Consider the following 17,552-nt stretch of genomic DNA (forward strand, 5'->3'; position numbering starts at 1 on the left):
CTTGTCTTAGTCCACTGCTGTCTTTAGTTATTGAAATAGTAAAATATTATGAAATATCTTTTAGGTAAGAATCAGTTCTCCTCTAAATCATATATATTGTATGGAATATCGACCCAAAGGCTACATCCTATTACAATAACTCCTTCTTTATTTTACATGTAATATGTTATTAAATATTTTCTAATCTTTTGATTAAAATATAGGAAGTTATATTCTTGCTTATAAAGCTTTAACACAACTGAATTATCATATTCTGATGTCTAGACCTAGTCAGTTATGAGTAAACATTAAGCTGTTCTAGTAGTTATAAGCTCTGAGAAACTGAAGTCAGTATATGTTTATAATTTTTAGTAACATTTACCTCTGTTGAGCCTATTGCATTAGTGTGTTTTTATTGTCAGACAAGATTTCAAATGCTGTCTGTCCTCCTTTGTGTGCTTCAAAGCTCTTTCTGGCATTCTCTTTAAATCACTGGTGTGATAGAAGCTATGAAACACCATTAAGTTCTTCCCAACCCTACACAAGTTATCAGACTTAGCTAAACATCACCAGTAATATTTTGCTGTGTTTGGCTCTGAGGCACAGAAGGATGGGCCCCTGACTGTAACCCAGAAAACCATGATCTAATTAGTGACCCTGGCATTGGAGAAGCAAAGCAGGGATTGAGGGATAGTGAAGGGGTGTGGATCCCTCTCCTCTCCTGGTGGTGGGAAACATCTGTACATATTTGGGGACACACTGGGCAGGGTAATCTCCCTGGTTCAGACCACAGAGTCAACCACTCTTTCTTCAAGGGATAGAGCAGAGTCACTTGCATTGGATACTCCACATAGAAGTGAGCAAAATCAAAAGATCACCAAATTTTAGGGAACCAGAAACAGGGTTCCAGCCTGATCACTCCTTGGGAGGATGCAACCACAAATGTAAATCAAAAGCAATGCAGAACTGAGAGGGAAGCTGTGACTTTTTAAGCTAAATTGCTAGATCAACTATTACATTTCATGATCCCTGTACTAAGACCTTTGTTGTCTGAAGAAAAAAAATAGATTTAATCTGAGTTTTAAAGCTTTATGATCAGCGGATCAAAAGGACTTCTTCAGACAAAAATTGATTCTGTACATTGGTTTTATTCAACTTACTAAAATATGTTACCTAAAGGGAAGGGTCACAGAGGTGGAAGAATGGATCTTAGAAAAGGCCTGCCTTGAAGACTAAACACCACTTTCAATTTTCTGATAGGTGCATCTGGTCCCAGCTTAAATTATATGTCTCCTTTGAAAATCCAACAGTGGGGGTGATTGTGCTACAATGGACTGCTAGTCCAGCTAATGTAATCTTTCTGCTTTATTACATCTAAAAACCTTTATAATTAACGCATATCCTTGTTATTAAGTTTAAATTGTATTTTACAAATAATGTTTACAGATTTTGTTTACTCTCCTGTTTATCATGATTCTAGAAGTGAATCCACTTCTATGGGGCTCATCATGTTGGGTCTTACATGAAATAAACACATGAGCAGCTCGCTTTTAAGGGGCTTGATTAAGGCTATCTTTCACTTGTACATGAAGATGCATATCAAGTTGTTATACAAATAACATGCTACTTTTACTAGGCTTTAACCAATGTATGAAAAAAAACATTTAGCATACTGGTAACGTTAGTATGGTATAAACATACAAGTCCACTTCTATGAGGCAAGATCTTTTGGACACTAAGGTGAATTCTTTGTACATCAGTGTAATTTATTATATTATTCTGTTGTTGCCTTAAACAAATTGTTTGATCCACTTTTATGAGGTTTTCAGTTGATAACATTCAATGTCAGTGAATCTCATTACATTAATCAGTTGTAACTTAAAAAAACAGATACCTTAAACTAATAGAATTGTTTAACCCTTTTTTATGTTTTTTTTTAATAGAAAAAAGTGGATTTAATGTCCACAAGAATTCATTTAGGGGGTTATTCATTATCCTTCAGTTAGATTATTCCTATCTGGCAACCAATTCCACAGTATGTCTAAGCCCTTTTGGAATGCTGATGACATGGTCCAGAGTCCATTGTGATCAATGCTTAGGTCCTTAGTATATACACGGTCATAGTGGGATAATGGCCCTCAACTAAGTGTGGAAGCAATCAGTACCCAGCACTTTTGCACATAATAAACAAGCATCTTCAGATCCTCTTTATCCACATTCAGAAAGCTTAAGCTGTTACAATTGTAAAATACATAAAATAAGACAGAAACCATCAAATCTAGCCAAGTATTGCAATGTACTGGCAGGATGTGCATTTAGATCTTTGTTGTTACAGATTGTGGAGTCCTTGGTTTTGTAAGAAAATATCACTCCAAATCTAGTGCATCTAAGTCTGATGTAGTTAGACAGGACATTATACAACCTAACATTATACAACACAACAAACAATTAAGAAAGCTTCCATACCTTTAAACTACTAAATACCAAAAACATTTCAAAAATCACAGGAATAATAAGAGCCAAATGAGAGCCCCTGCCCAAAGGATTAAGATAATTTTGTAATTCAACTTAGTTTAAGTTTCTCTGGGTGGTGGAGCAGTTCATGGGGGTGCCTATTCTCTGATCAAGATAGTCCAGCTTTCTTCCCTTGAGGTCATCTTGATTCATTGGAGTCCAAGTGGAAAAAGAGGGAGTATGGCAGACCCTGAGTCATAGAGTATCTTTAGCTAAGAAGTGTGGTTTGTTAACATATTTCTAGTAAAGGGGTTGAACTAGGCAAACATATCCCTGGAGGCTGTTTTTCTGTGTGAATTTTGAAAAGTTGGCTTTTGAAAAAGAATTGTCAGCCACTGAAATGGCATGTAAAGCACAAATATTTGGGAGGTCTGAACAAAACAGTGACATTAAATTATATGCCCATCTAAACAGGCTATTGTGCTCTGTCGCTAATCAGGATAGTGAAATAGCCATCAAATGTACTGTGATAATTGATTCAAAAGCTTTTAGAGCTGTTAGTGAACCTAGTCCAGGAAAACCAATTTGGTTGGGGCCTTGACATACCCGTATGCCCTGGTCTTCCCACTAATAGCATAGGAACATTGAAACATCATTGAACAAGCATAGAAAAAAGTTTAAATCACCAGATAATGATATGCCATTATCCAGAAAAACAAAGCCAAAGAAACACAAATGATACTTGAGAGTAGAACATAGTTCATAGTACATTCAGTCCATCATTACCAGTCTAAATCCAATGGATCCAACATTTTGAGAGTTCTGTGTACTAGACTGAATTAAGAAGCAGAATTATAAGTAGGTCCTCTGTGGAAATATGAAGACTTTAGTGATGAATAGAGAAGCTTAAGGTTTAGGCTCCTCACTTGTAGCACACTCTTTATGTAGCTGCTGATGTTCAAGTCAGGATAGTTGTAGACATTCAAACACATTTGCCATTCTGGGTCTCATTTTTCGAAGAGCATATTTCTATTGGTCTCAAAGGGTTCATTTTAACAGCATCCAGGATGTGAAATGTGAATTTGGAATGTCTCTCCAAGTCAGTGCTATGTTTACCAAAGGAGTTTTTGCTCACATTTAATCTGATGTCAGACATGCGATGGGTGATTCGGATTTTGAGCTTGTTGATAGCTTTTTCCACATAAAATCACCTGCACTTTGAACATTATGCTCTTTAAACCACCCTTTCACCATTGGCTGTTTCCTTTAGTAGCACTGTAATATATTATCTGTTTTACCTGTATCTAAGCAGGATAAAACCTCTTTTTAACCTTGCTGAATCTTGGCTTACTGACAACCAACTCATACTGAACCCTAAAAAGACAAAACTCTTCCTATTCCTACCCAAATCTCTCAACCATCTTAAATCCTCCTACATTATCTCTCCCCTTAATAAACCCACTATCTTAACTGAATCCCAAATGAAGCTCCTTGGAGTAATTATTGATGACCAACTTAAATATGACCTTCATGTTCATCACTGTATTAAGAAAACCCACCAAAAACCTGGCCTACTCTATAGAAACCAAAGGTTCCTTACTCCCAACTCCAGAATCTCACTTACCCAGGCTTATCTCCTCCCAAACCTCTTCTACTGTTCTCAAATCCTTACTAACTTTCAGTCCTGTCTGCTATCTAAACTCAAAATCACATATAACAAAGTATCTAGATTTGCAGTTAGCTTGCCACCAAAATCACACCACTGTAATGCTCTTCAAATACTCAGTTGGTTAGAATTCCCTAACCAACTATTATTTACTCAACTACTCATTATCCACTCTATTCTTAACAAACCATCTTCCTGTCCTAGCATATCCTCTCATTTCCCTAAATAACCCACTACACACCCTCAGAAGCTCAGACCGAGACATATTAAAGATATACAGACCCAAAATATCACTTGGACAAAACGTATATAGCTTCTTTCCTTCTCTAGCATGGAATAAGCTGCCCTTGTCCCTTAGATCTATTACCCATTCATGTTTTCTTCAAGACAGACAGCCCACAAAAATTACATTTTCAATCATTGGAAATATAATTGCAACCACCCCACTTAAATCTTTCCTTCTCTTACCACTTCTTCCACTTCCATATATACTCTACCTATTTTTAATTTTCTGCTTTTTACAATCTGGAACTAAAGACTACTCCCTATACCCCCACAATTTCCTCCCCCTTTATTATGATACTAATTTTTCTCTTTCTCTTATTATGTTCTCTTTTTTCCTTCTTCCGCTGTCTCGTATCATATTTACCTCTTCATATTTAATACTGGACCTTCAATATTTCTGTCATATGCTATTCGGTCACTTTTTCTTACTAACCACCTTAATATTCACTGCTAAGTAGGTTGTCCATTTTGTAGAGTTCTTTGATATTTTTCTGTTATTGTTCACCTATTTAAATTATTGTTCATACATCTTTCTGTACTTATTTTACATTAGTTCCAAAAACAGTACTGTGGATTATTACTTGTAAAATTTAAACTGTATATTTCTGCATTACTTGTATAATTTGTACTTGGAGCTTTTCTCCCCAAGCCTCCGCTGAAAAAGGGCATTAGCTCAGATGGACTAACCCAGTCAACAAATGTCAAACAAGTAAATAAATAAATGAATAAATGAGGAGTTTGAGCCACTGGTTTTGACCACGAGCAATAATGCCAGTATTGTCCGTCTTTTCTTCCTAGTTTTTTGAGTCAAGAAAATCCCTTATACTTTTCCGTTTCTTAAAGATGAAGCTGGAGCCTGGTTCTAGTCTTTTGGCAATTTGTTTGTTATTATCCGTGATAACCCAATTGTCCAATATGATCTCTTTGATCTCTTTATTCTTTTGTATATGTGATTTGCTTATGATCTTCTGCTCTGGAGTCTCAGTAATGGCATCTAAACTCCCTGTTAAGTCTGCTAATTGGTAAAAAAGTGGTTTGGTCTCCTGAAATTTTTCAGGTCCTTAATGGGATCTAGTATGAGATTGAGGAGCCTCCTTTCATACCCCCTGGTCAGGAAGTCTCTTGTTAATGAATTTAGGTTTTGAAGAAAATCAGTGACTTCCTTAGAAACCCTACCATGCACATTCCTTGGGATATGATAACATTGTACTTAGTTATCTGGGGGTACATACTGATTGTGTGAAACAGAAGGTTAACTCTTGTAGGTTTCTGAAATAAATCATAGGACAGATCCCCTGTTTCTATGTCTTTACTGACTCACAGATCCTGGAAGCACACTTTGTACAGGTCCTCATTGGTTGTAAATCTTTGGAAGTGGGTGGAATTATTAATGTGGGAGACGAACTCAAGAAGCTGTTTTTCATTCCACTTCCAGACAATAAAAATATAATCTATAAAGAGGAGATAGCAGTTGATAAGCTGATTGAATTCTGAGATAAATATAGCTTCCTTCTATTTTGCTAGGACCACATTTAAAAGACTAGTGACCATGGCTAGCCCCATAGCAGTGATTGCCATGGCTGCCCCCAAAGCAATCACTGCAGTCTGCTTGTGATATTGTAAGCTGAACTTGCAATAATTACTGTCAAGTAGCATATGCAGTAACTTCCTTGCAAATTCAATTTCTCCTGGCAAGGAACCTGTGACTGTACCAGAGTTTCTTCTACTGCTTGGATGTAAAATAGAGTAGAATGTTCCTACATCCATTGTCATAAGCCAAGTATCAAGATTTATTTTAAGATTCCTAACATTTTGCAGAAAGTCTATCATTCTAGAATAAAAGACTTTGCATTTGATGCCAGTGGTTTAATCAGAACTTCTAGGTAAAATAAGATGGATTCTATTGTTGAACTGTACTCTGCTATCACTCTCCTGTAAGGAAGATCTAGTAGGTTTTTGTGTGGTTTGAGGATACCAAAAAAAATCAAGATCTTGGAGTGTGGAGCATATAGAAAGCTGTGCAATTTGTTACTGATCAGTTTATCTTCCTGTAGACATCTTTATATTTTATGTATACGTTTATAACTGTTTTAAGACTTTCCCATAGAATTTCTCATTTCATGTCTTCAATTTTCTATTATAGGCATTAGTTATCTGTAACTAGAATACTCTGTCCTTTATCTGCATTCATAACTCTCCCGCTCTTGTCCTGTCTCAGACTGATCAAAGCTTTGAGACCTTTTTTATTTAAATTATAACACTTTTTTCTTGCCAGTGTTTTTTTCAGGGCATTAAGTATGTCTGCCTCACATTTTGACTCAAAGGTGCTCAGCGTCAGGTGCATTGCTGGGCAGAAGAAACTAGGTGTTATCCAGCTTAGCCATGAGTTATTATCTTGGCAGTTTACTTCAGTCATGTTCTTTCTTTTATCATTTTTGTCAAAAATACTTTCAAGTTTAGTTTTCTTACATAAAGTAAACAACTGACACCGCCCCCTCACTAACAGTATCAGCTTGCTCTTTCCCAGTGTCTTCACAATCCCTAGTCTGACTCCTGGACCAAAATGCAGCAGCTGTGGCCTGCTATACATGCAGCAGTATGTCCAGCTACCTGCTACAGACCTGACCTTCCTCAGAAACACCTATAGCAGGGCATCCACCCAAAAGCCAGACATAAAGGTTTTTTGGGGGGGTGTTGAGATTTTAAGGATTATGTGTCACAGTCTCTCCCTACAAACATACTCAGCGGATAGAACAGCATCACCTGGAGCAACATACACAGTCAGATAGAAAAGGATGTATGACACTCACATCTGACTGTCTCCTTACTCACTCCAACACACATTTACACAGTACACTGCTACAGAAACTGAAAGGCTGTTAACAATGGCCAGACATACATACCTCTCAACTGTACAGATTTCCACAGAATGTCCTGGTTGTTGCCTCATTGCTTTGGCCTATTTCACATAACATTTGTGGTTTTCTGCCAAATCACTGGGATGATATGAGGAATGATGTCACTAAATGATGACATACATTTGAGTTCCCTCAGAACATGTATGTCAAAACAAACCCTGTTACTCTAGCAAATTTCTAAGTTTATAAGAGCAGTATTTAAAATATGTCCCTAGTTATGGCCCTTTGTCCCACCATTTTGTCATGCTTTGTCCAGATTTCTTGTGCTAAGAGGTTGAGAGATATGCAGACATAGCATGCAAAACTGCGGACATAACACATCAATCCAAACAGTGGACAGTATATCCCCCTACACTCTGTGATGCTGTAGCTCCCACACCTCAATGATGTCTTCCTCACAGGCCAGGAAAAGGGGCAAGGCCCACATGAATTCCTTAATTATAGCACTGTGTTGCCATGCCATTGGCTAATGGAAAGGCAGCACAGCTGATCTGGATTCAATTAGTTAGTGGGAGACACAGATTGGTGCACAGGTCATCACCTGTTCATGAGCATTACCTACAAAAGGCAAGCTGCTGCCTATGCTAAACAGGTCTGACACTTTCTTAATGAAGACAGACTGTGATTCATTAAAACACTACTTGTGGATTTCATCTGACAAAGGATTACAGCACTATACCAGGTATGTCATACAATTAACCATGTAATGGAATGCAGATTGGGGGGGGGGGGGTGCAGTCATGGGAAATAGGAATTTAAACAGTAGGTCTCAACAACAATTTCTGGACTGACATTTTGCTGTTAGTCTGCTGTCCAGCACCTATGGCCATCCCTGATGGCTCTGTCTGCAATGACATAGATCACAGCTCTGGCCCCTGAGTCACCCCAGCAAGGGTCAGCTCACATATGACTACTACTGGATTGTCTGTTATACAATACTGACTGTAACACTCCCAGCCCAGCTAACTGGGATGTTCTAAATAAACAAGTCATTTGTGAATATTAATATGATACATATGCTTGTCTTACAAATGTAAGAGACCTATATATGTTATGCGGATATTAAACAACCAGTGCAGGAGTGTGTGCTGAACTGTATGTTATGTACTGAGCTCATACCTCTCAACTGTCCAGAGTTTTGCAGACTGACCACATGTTTGTCTCATATATTTAGTCGTGTACTCATACATTTGTGTTTTGTCTGGCAAATCCCTGGCAAATCATTAAAGACTGAGGTCAGAAAATAATAGCACACATTTGAATGTCAGATGTCATATCCTTCAGAAAATGTTTGCAAATGCAAAACCTGGTATTCCATCAACTAAGTGTGTAACAGCAATATTTATAAAGTGTCACTATTTGCTTGCCTTTGTCCCCCCTTTTTGTGCCTTTAAACAGATGTCTTGCTGTAAGAGGTTGAGAGGTATGACTGAGCTTCGGGACTGTAACCAGTACAGAAATGTATATAACGTATTACCTGTGCAATGTATGTATTAATAGTAGAAGCTGGAAGCTTCGAACATACAGACATAAGTTGCAAAACTTCAAATAAATATGCTGAAATTGTTTTACAAATGTGTTATCTCAGTATCAGTGCAGCAAGCAGACATAAATGTCTACAGCTAGAGGTTCTTGTATTGTCTTGAAACATAAATAATTACTAGGTTGAAAATGTAAAAGTGTTTAACTGCGTTATGACTTCCAGTTCTACACAAACATTAGACAGATATGTACTTCTGACGCAGAGATATTAAAATGTATGTCAGTTGCTGTTAGCCTGAGAAGTGAAGGCAGGTGACAAACACTGATGTAATTTGAGCTAACCCAGCATTAATGTTGATTATTACTTTCAAACCTATGTCAGAGAAAGACCTTTGCATGTTGTATGTGTCTTTGTATCTGACAACATCCACTCATCTGCATTTGCCTTGCTAATAGTAAGGAACTAGGGAAAATCATTTACATATAGATGGGAATATAGTACAGCTGATGTTTGTGTCATCTGCATTGCTATGAGTATCAGGCATCTCTGCATTTAATGTTGATTTGAAGCCCTTTATTTGAGGTTTAATCACTTCTATTTTGTATTTTATTCTAGTATTATATTTGTTTTAAGTTTTCTTTTCTGTTGGAGTTTTAAGAGTTCCTCCTCCCACTCATCCAGTCCTGTTTGTGTTTTTAAATTTGGTGGCTTTTGAGTTGCCCACCCCTACTATAAATCTTATTTTGGACACTCCTCTCAGTCCCATCCCATCAGCTCATTCTACTGAGTAGAGAGAGAGAGAGAGAGAGAGAGAGATCATTTGGGAAGGCCCCCTACCCCACCCCCATTGGTTTCCAAACTTAAATTATCGTGTTTCATCCTTTCCCACTTAACCTAAAAAAAAGATTTACTGTATCTGTGTTGCTTCCTACTTTATTACTTTATTTTGCTTTTGCTGCCTGTTCTTAAAAGTACTCAATTGCACTTATTCTGCTGAATTTATTACTGCTTGTTAGTAGCCTGATTAAATTGTAACTGTTATCCTTTTGGTTTAAGCACTCAGGCTTCAGGCCAGTTATTTTACATTAAGAAGGTTTGTGGTCTGCATTCATGGAAGGAGAAAGTAGATTCTGCCCTTCTGAGCTGGTAATTGCTGGTTAAAGGCGTATTGTGCCTGCTTATTTGAACTGTTTCTTTCTGAAATTGGTGCACCTTGTTTGCTGTAGCATAGACTAGATTCACACTGGCTGAATCTAGCTTTGTTTGTATAACTTGAGCACTAATCCAGAACATATTTTTTGAAGAGGGTTCTCCTGCACCCTAGTGGTAGGAGTGTGCAGTTAGAACATGTCTGATTGAAGACTGCTGGAGCAGGGCTTAGTTTTGAGCTTTTTTATTGGTTAATTGATTAAGTTGTTTAAATCAGTTTGCTCTTGTTTGCTACTGTTATATTTAAGTATGTGTCTGTTATCCTGTGTTAAATTGACGTCAACAGAGTTTAAATATCTTTAGCATAGTCTGGTTACAGGTTTTGCTGTAGTCAGATCTGTTTGTGTTATTCCTATGTTTCCTGCTACGCCATCTTGCATTGGCCAGGGCCTGCCTGCACTTACTGGGAGTAAGTGAACTGGTTGGGACTGGTCTGGCATAGCGTGTTAAGCTAAGGGTTGGTTGATCACTTCCAGTGTTTCTATTTTACCTTTGTTTTTGTGATATTTGAACCCAGCATCTGTATGGGTTTGTGCTTGTTTACCCATTGTGCACCACAGCTGTGCTGTTTTAACCCTTTGCAAGGTATCTCAGTTGCATTTTTTACCTTAACAACACTTCTATGTGAGTGAGGCCCTCACCTGCAGCTACTGTATTGATTTTATCCAGCCATACACACACCTATAGGTACTCTCCTCCGATAGTACCCACTCTACTATCCCTGACCTCTGTTCCAAAGATTCTGCTAACCATGGATGGACAATTTGAGACAGTGTAGCAACTGCTTTATGTACACAGACAACCCTGTAGTACTACCACATAAGAACACAGCATGTGAAAGATGCAATTACATTAAGAACCTAAGGATCCTTGCTGTCTCAGTCAAAATGCAGTACATGAATGACAGACCATGATGCTTTGCTACAGATGGCCTTCATCTGTCTCCTCTGGGCTTTGGGCTTCAGGCAAAGGCTCTTACGTCCCCCATAGTGCCTTTTTTAGGCAAAGTCATGAGCACAATATTGCCAACATGAATAATTCATATAAACAAAATTAAAGGTCATGGTGTTAATGCTAGGAGTTTTAGCATGAAACTGCACTAATTGCAAGCATTCCTTGCCCTGGAGGATGCTGATATTTGTGCAGTCACTGGAACCTGGTTCAAAGCTGTGGAGAGCGTCCCAACCTTACCAGGTTACTCAGTCTAGCATGCTTCCATACCCCAAATGAAGGGCTACAAAGCCAAAGGAGATAGAATTCAATATTTATCAAAGGCATACACACCTCCAAGCTGGTTAAATGGTATGACACACAGGACACAGGAGACATTGCAAGTGCAGTTAATTGTTGACAAAATACATATTCAAATCATAGCTAGCTACAGACCCCCAACCATGACTCAGGATACCCACTACACCTATCTGGACTTACTTCAATACATCAAAATTCAACCCTCTACCCTGATCCTGGGTGACTTTAACTACCCAATCATAAAGTGCAAGACCTATTCTAGCCCAAACATGAATGCCCAGAGATTCCACGACTTCGTCAATCAATGTCAATGCATTGGATCAGTTGGTCGGCACCCCTGTGAGAGGTGAAAATATCTCATACCTGATCATAACCAACATGAGTAGCCACTGTAGCACTCCTACAGTGTCATCCTCCTTCATAAGATCCCACCATAAAGCGATCATTTTTTAAGTCACCATCCCCCCTGACCCCCCCCCCCCCCTTGTCAGGGTCAAATGAAAACAGGACCAAATCATCTTCCTCAAGGAAAAGTAAACCTGGCTGGTGGACTGCAACAATAAAAAAGTCTATACTAGAAGGAGGAAATTGCTGTTCAGGGCCAAGAAGGAGCAGGTGCCAAGCTTGAATCAGTCTCTCCTTTGTCTGAACAAGCAAATAAGGTCACTGGTGAAATCCTCTAAGGCTAACTTCAAGTCCAAATTGGTCACATCCACCAAGGACAATCACAATGTCTTCTTCACATATGTCCATAATCTCAAAAGCAACACTCAAATCCACTCTATACTGGTGGTCAATAACACCACATACACAAACACCATAGATATAGCCAACCTCTTGGCAAACATGTTCAGTGAAAACTTCACCCCCTGCCCCCCCCCCATCAGTACACCAGGACATCCCCAGCACATGCCCTCCTCCTCCTCTCATCACTATGGAGCAGATCCTTAATGCCCTCTCAAAGGTAAAAAATAAAGTCTCCATGGGACCCGATAACATTCCTGCCTTCCTACATGAACTCAGGTATGAGCTCTCATCTCCATTAGACACCCTATTCAACCACAGCCTGAGTACCGGCTTCATCCCAGCTGCATGGAGAACAGCCACTGTCATCCCTCTACAAAAATTTGGAGCATCCACTGACCCAGGCAATTATAGGCCCATCAGCCTATGCAAGGCCATGGAATGCATTATCGTGGACCTTTTAAACAAGGAAATTGGCAACTACCAAATGCTTCACCCGAGACAGTTTGTTTTTGTAAAAGGGAGATCACGCCTGTTAAACTTAGTCGACTTCTTCAAAACAGTCACCAAAGCCATGAACAAGGGGAAGATGGTGCACAGTGTCTACCTTGACCTAGCCAAAGCCTTTGACACTGTTCCACACTCGGGCATAATACATAAACCCTCCCAGCTAGGTATCAGCCCATATGTTACTAGATGGGTAGCTAACTGGCTCACTGATAGAACACACTCAGTAAAAGTAGGGGAAACCACCTCTAGTAATAGACCCATAACAAGCGGTGTACCCCAAGGATCAGTCTTGGAGCCTCTACTTTTTGGCATATACTTCTCTGAGGTGCAAGCCACAGCCAGTGGTCTGTGGCTGACCAGGTTTGCAGATAACTGCAAGCTGGATGCTGTCTTAAATTCCCGTAGTGATGTGAACATCCTCCAAGAGGGCCTTACCCAAACTAATGACTGGTGCCAGAAACATGGCCTCAAAATGAATGCCAAGAAATGCATCATTATCCCCTTTGGAGAAACTGTCATCCCCACTACTTATGACATTAATAACAATGTACTAAGTATGCAATCAGTCGTGAGGGACATGGGCGCCCAGATTGATAGCAACCTGACTTTTGACCACCACATTGCCGCCGTTGTACAGAAGGCTGTCTACATGGTCCACCTCATAAATAAGGGTATGTCATCCAGGAACAAGGAGGTCATAGCATCCATGTACTCCTCCCTTATCAGACCTATTATCAAGTACAATGGCTTCATCGGCATGTACCTTGCCATGCACATGCAACAGTTGGAGAGACCACAGAGGTTCCTGACCAGGAAAATTCAGGGTCTCAAATACCTATCCTATACAGATAGGCTAAACCTCCTGTCCCTCTACTCAGTCTCATACAGACTGCTCAGAGGTGACCTGTGTCTGGCATACAAGGCCATTTCCGACCAGCCTTGATGGAGTTGCTGCATATCTGTAAGACAAACTAAACTTGCTCAACCCGCACGCAAGGCCTTAACTTGGTCTGTGACATGAATAGAACTTGTTGGCAAGATAGATTTGTTCCCCAAAGACTCATCCATCTGTGGAATAGACTCCCTCTCTGTGTCAAGCAGAGTACCTCTCTAGCCCACTTTAAGAGGAACCTGGACTACTGGATGGGAAACAGAACATACACCCCTGGGATCCAACCTGGTCCCTCCTGGACAGGGGAAATAGGTGCTGACTTTGAAGGAACATGGGCAAAATTCTTCACTAGGCCTATAAGGGCCTCTGGGCCAATAGCCTAGTATCATCCCATTATGGGCCAATATCCAAGTAACATCCTATGAACCTATGAACCTATTACTTTAGATCTTTGCTGTATTTATTTCAGACTGTCCTGCAATGTCTGAAATTATTCCCTATGATTCTGAACTCTGTAGTCACTGTATTGATTGAGTATTGCCTTGTTACTTTAATAGTTATTATTAAATATAGGTAAACCTTGTAATTGTGTCTGGTCTGTATAGAGCTAAGTAAGCTCTTAGAGTACTTGCAGATGTATTTGGTGACACTGCATAGCCCATTCCAATAGGCTTGGTCTTGGTCACACTTACCATTTGGCTAATAGGCACATCACACAGTAGGATTCATCACCCTTTGGTAAGGGCCTTACAGTAGCTGATAAAGAGCTGGATTGTGGCAGTCGGAACTACCTTTAAGTGTGGGCAAAAGTGGCCATAGCTAGTAAACCTGTGCCAGCCTTTCACAAGAGTGAGTGCATGTGTTTGATTCATAAATCAAATCTCAAAGTGTGTGTGTCTACTTGGGCAGGGACATGAAGCACTGGTCAGACAGAGAAGGTGATGGATGTTTTGGCTTGGGTGCTCTGCTGAGATATTAACCATATACCTGTGCCAGTGGGGAGTCTTTCTGGAGATCTGGAGAGAGAGGAAGAAACCAGCCCCAGACTGACTGTGATCTCTGTGTGCTCTGAAGGGTAATTGTACTTTACTGTATGTGTGCTTGTCATCCTCCCATTGTGTACATCCCTCACTGGTGGTAGAGGTGAGGATTGAGGCTCCTTGATTACTGGGCCAGTGCATGAGCATCACACTGACAGTACATACTGGTGGATACAGCTGGCATATCACATGTACCATCCTTGAGCCCCTCTCAGTCTGCCAATGTCATATAGGATTATTTCACAGATTGTCCAGGTGTCCCTGACCATTCCTGACATATTCTGGCTAGGTCAGTGTGTACCTCACACCTTTATCTGATTGCCTGACATCTATGGCTAGCATACCTGGTGAGCCCCTGCAGCAGGACAATGGGTTATAGGTACTAGTAGTGGGGGGATGCTGACTCTGGCTCAACAGCAGTGTATACATACATACTGAGCATTTAACATAAGGGAATGGATACAGTACCAGATATTCATGTACCATTACTGTGTCCCCAGGGGTCTGGCATGTCACAGACACATTCCCCAAAGTCTGTGGACAACCATAACATATTGTCCAACTGGTGTGCAGAAATACACATTTGTCTGGCAAGGAGATCTACAGCTATCAGGCACATGTACCCATTCTGCAAACATCTGGGTACAGCAGATGTCAGACACCTATGAGGAGGTCACCTTACACCACATATGCACTTGTCATTGTGTACCTCAGATGTTCCTGGAATGTCCACATGTACCTGTAGTAGCACTCACCTATTTGTCGGATGTAGGCTGAATGATATGGTATTGTAATGTTACCCATAGGGGACACTCAGCAGTTGATGGCAGTCATGTGTGTGAACACATAACAACACAGTCTGTCACAGCAATCAGGCCATTTCAGGTAGTCCTGGTACTGTCCCAGGTTATTAGGCTATGAGCCTAGTATCACAAGCCTAAAGCAGATGCTCTATGCTGACCGTCTAAAAAAACTCCAGCTATACTCTGTTGTATATCGCCTGCTCAGAGGTGATCTCTGCTTAACATACAAGGCCATGTCAAACCCAGAGCTGTTGGACATGCTACACTTAAAGAAATCCCAATCCCTCAGAGCCACATGCTCCAGGGATCTAAACCTGGTCATCACAATGAACAAAACATGCTGGAGGGATAGGTTCCTGACTCAGAGACTCCCCATACTCTGGAAAAGACTGCCCATACATGTCAAGCTGAGCACCTCTTTGGCCCTCTTAAAAAAGAACCTTGATGATTGGATGGAAGCTAGGAAATTCACCCCAGGGATCACGGCAATCACCCTGTTAGACAGGGGACCAGGGAAGTAATAACCAGGGAATTGTTATGGCTAGGCTTGTATAGGCCCTAGGGCCAATAGCCTAGTACCAACCTATGAACCTATGAGCCCTGAGCAGCCATATGGCTAGGCCACATGTTAGCCCATGTGTATGCAAGGCAGCAGCTGATGTCCCCATCAAACAGGGACACAGGTGGCATCCCAAGTGTGTATGTGCTGTTAACCACCCATTTTACCAGGTTACACCTGCAAAGGTTTAGGTAGCTACCCTGTCTTATGGGGACAGGGTGCCCATTCCACTGCAGGGTGATTTTGTGACACACATGTGAGCTGCCAACAAGGTCAGTCCAGGTCACTCACCAAGTTGAGTGTGTGTGTGTGTGTGTGTGTGTGTGTGTGTGTGTGTGTGTGTGTGTGTGTGTGTGTGTGTGTGTGTGTGCATATGTACGTGTGTGTGTATGTGTGCATGTGTGTGTGCACGTGCGTGTTTGTGTGTGTGTGTGTGTGTGTGTGTGTGTGTGTGTGTCTGTGTCTGTGTGTGTGTGTTAACACACTGGAGCCTGACATGCAGGTAGAGGGTTAGTTTTATAGCCTATAGGTGTGTGGTAGATGCTTAATGGCTTGGTATTCCTGGTGGGGAAACTCTGTGATGTCCCCAGTGGTTGTATGTGCTGTGTGATGTGAATGATGAATGGAGGATTATGCACATTAATAGTCCTCATTGGGGGGAACATGAAACATCAGGATCACTGGGGCAATGCATGCTGTAATGCCAGTATGTTGACAATACCCACACACATACTGTACTGATAGATGGCAGGGGTATGATGTGGGTGTTAGCGGTGGATAGTGCTAGCAAAAGTGGATATGCATGGTCTGTACATAATAGTGGCCAATCTATGCAGTCCTGTGATGTGTTCTCTTGTTCATGTCTTTCAGGTGGCATGTACCGCAGATGGAACCCACCCTTCTCGACGTTGAGACTGTGGCAATCATCAATGCCCTCAGACTCCAACACAGGGTACTGTTGTGAAGGAGCCAGCAAAACCTGCAGGAATGCACTGCCCTGTGGGCAGAACTGGTAGTGACAGTCAACAATGTGGGACACTGGGACAGGACCTACGAATAGGTCCAACACTGTGCCACAGACTTGGTACACACTGCATGGCAAATGGCTGCAGCTGTGGCCAGAGACCTTGCTGGTACAGGTGGAGGGCCTGCTTCTCAAGCACCATTCACAGCCATTGGGGAGTTCTTCACAAACCTTGGTGCAACCACTGCCTCCTAGGAAACCATTATTACATATGTCATGGGGGTGGGTGGCACAGAGTCAACAGCTGAGGAGCATGCAGGTAAGGCCCCAGTGGGCATCACATCAATACTGTAGCATTCATAGTGGCAGCCTTTGCATACTTGGATTCATATGTCAAGTCAAACTGCATTTGCAGGTGGGGTTTTGTTATGCACACAACTGCACATCTATTGTGAATGTCAGCAATTTGTGTAGTATTACAGCTTGTACTGTACATGTTCATGATTGCACATATTATCCTGTACCAATGCCACATGTGTGTGCTGACAATACCTCTGCCCCACAACTACATAGGTCCCCTGGTGTGGCTGGGGAACAGCAACATGAAGCCATTGAGTGTGGAACTGTCTTGTTGTGGCTCACCAATACCTTAGGCATGTTGAGGGCAGCCAGTTTCCATGCACGCAACTGTTACACTTAGCCATATTGCAATATGTGCATGTTCACGTGTGGTGGGGTTAACTGTGGTGCATCACATTGGTCATCATGGGAGCCTATTTGCAGGAGCTGTAACAT

Source organism: Protopterus annectens, chromosome 3.part1, assembly GCF_019279795.1.
Source record: "Protopterus annectens isolate FY-2018-M chromosome 3.part1, PAN1.0, whole genome shotgun sequence".
In the NCBI taxonomy this organism is placed as follows: domain Eukaryota; kingdom Metazoa; phylum Chordata; order Ceratodontiformes; family Protopteridae; genus Protopterus; species Protopterus annectens.